Source organism: Schistocerca serialis, chromosome 2 (assembly GCF_023864345.2).
Source record: "Schistocerca serialis cubense isolate TAMUIC-IGC-003099 chromosome 2, iqSchSeri2.2, whole genome shotgun sequence".
Classification (NCBI taxonomy): Eukaryota; Metazoa; Arthropoda; class Insecta; order Orthoptera; family Acrididae; genus Schistocerca; species Schistocerca serialis.
Genome location: NC_064639.1, coordinates 905,594,812 through 905,597,218, shown reverse-complemented (window position 1 = coordinate 905,597,218; position 2,407 = coordinate 905,594,812). Strand labels below are relative to the sequence as shown.

General features: G+C 44.6%; 1 long non-coding RNA gene across 1 annotated transcript; it reads right to left on the bottom strand.

Moving 5' to 3' along the window:
* Positions 1-536: 536 nt before the first annotated feature.
* LOC126456302 (uncharacterized) lies at positions 537-1,081 on the bottom strand. Its single transcript, XR_007585367.1, has 2 exons — positions 807-1,081; positions 537-726 (listed from the first exon to the last, which is right to left on the bottom strand). It is a non-coding gene; the product is annotated as an uncharacterized LOC126456302 (long non-coding RNA).
* Positions 1,082-2,407: the final 1,326 nt, after the last annotated feature.

Sequence of the window (2,407 nt, the reverse complement as noted above, 5' to 3'; positions counted from 1 at the left end):
TTCTTGGAGACAATCTTCAGATTTTACATTTCTTGATGACCATAGGAGCCATTGCTGTGGAGCAGATCCATAAGTGCAGGTGTAGAGAATACTGAGCAGTGTTCTCCACACCCACTCAGATGGACCTGCTCCATGGCAATGGTTCCTATAGCCATCAAAGAATGTAAAATCTGGTCTCTGAGAAGATCGAAACTGGACGCCTAAAAAGAAAAATAAACAGCTTTAATGCCATCACGACTGCAGCTATTGAAATACATTATAATATTAATAAAGTGCTGTTTTCCTTGAAACAATGTTCCAAAAAATTTTTAACTGTCAGTTTGGTATTTGAGGGGAGTTGTGTGTGTGTGTGTGTGTGTGTGTGTGTGTGTGTGTGTGTGTATGTGTGGTGTAGGGGGCAGATGAAGGTAAGTAGTACTGTAAGCAAGTTTAAATTGATGTAAGTTGCAGAGGTTATTTGGAGGTGAAGAGACTTTCACACAATAAAGTACAGTGGAAAGCTGCATCTTAGGCTGAAGACACAGAAAAACATTAAAACATTTTGTATGGTTTATTGTAATCAGTCAGCTTACAGCTACTAATTTTTTTATGTTTTATTGTAGTTGTTATTAAAATTGTAGACATCTGTTCACTTTAAAAATATGGCTGATGGCAAGCTATAATGAGGGGAAGAGGACCCAGTAAGGAAATGCGACCTCCTCTCAGAACTAAGCCCTGGATCTGCACCTGCAATGAACAGAAATTCTGTACTCTACAGTCATCTGGAACACACACTCACTAAATGTTACCTCCAAAGACATACTCACTGCAGTCGAACGAGTGTTCACTGGCACGGATTACTGTCACAGCTGTCGTTTCCGGTCGAGCTAGCACGTCCAGTTCCGTTAGCTAGGCCGCAGCGCGGCTGGAGGCACACTTGACACCCGGCCAGCCACGTGTGAGAGGGAACCGCGCAAGCGCCGCCCTACCCTGCCCTGGCCTGCCACCTCATGCAGACAAGGTCGCGGACGACAGCGAGCTTCCCACGCCGTGACGCGACTGCCTGCCGAGCACGGCGCGCCGCCCAGGATCGGCCAATGGCCGGCCGGAGCGGCGACGCCAGCGCCCCTGGCGGCCACCGCCTCAACTGCGGGTCCAGTTCTGTCCGGCGCGCGCCGCCCGGCGCTGGTCCCAGCCGGAGTTATCCTGACTTGCGCCGCAAACAAGATCCGTCGCAAACAGCTCCCTCACGTCTCTGATTTCCATTCCCCCACTCGAAAGAAAAAAGGAAAACCAGCCATAGAAAAGCACCTGTAATACAAGCTACCGCCAGCTAGTGAAAAATAATACCAACATCCACCTACCTTTTACGCAAGAAAACACATTCTTTCAAGACGTTTGCTGTACATCCATTGAGGACAGTACCTCGATACAGACGTGACATACTCTATCACTAAAAAAACTCTGTAAGGTCGCCGCTGTTGTTGTGGTCTTCAGTCCAGAGACTGGTTTGATGGAGCTCTCCATGTTACTCTATTCTGTGCAAGCTTCTTCATCTCTGAGTAACTACTGCAACCTACATCTTTCTGAATCTACGTAGTGTATTCATCTCTTTATTTTCCTCTACGATTTTTACCGTTCATGCTTTACTCCAATACTAAATTTGTGATCCCTTGATGCCTCAGAACATGTCCTACCAACTTATCACTTTTTCTAGTCAACTTGTGCCACAAATTCCTCTTTTCCCCATTTCTGTTCAGTACCTTCTCATTAGGTACTGATCTACCCATGCAATGTCAGCATTCTGTAGCACCATATTTCGAAAGCTTCTATTCTCTTCTTGTCTAAACTATTTATCATCCATGTTTCACTTCCATACATGGCCACACTCCATATAAATCGTTCCAGAAACGACTTCCTGACGCTTAAATCTATACTCGATGTCAACAAATTTCTCTTCTTCGGAAACACTTCCCTTGCCACTGCCAGTCTACATTTTATATCTTCTCTTCTTCGACTATCATCAGTTATTTTGCTCCCCAGACAGCAAAACTCATCTCCTACTTTAAGTGTCTCAATTCCTAATCTAATTCCCTCAGCATCACCTGGTTTAAATCGACTACATTCCATCATGTTGATGTTCATCTTATATCCTCTTTTCAAGACACTGTCCATCCCATTCAATCGCTCCTCCATGTCCTTTGCTGTCTCTGACAGAATTACAATGTCATCGGCAAACCTCAAAGTTTCTATTTCTTCCCCATGAACTTTAATTCCTACTCCAAATTTATCTTTTGTTTCCTTTACTGCTTACTACACACACTGAATGGCATATGTGATAGTCTGCAACCCTGTCTCACTCCCTTCTCAGTCACTGCTTCCCTTTCATAACCCTTGAGTCTTATAACTGCTACTTGTTTTCTGTCCA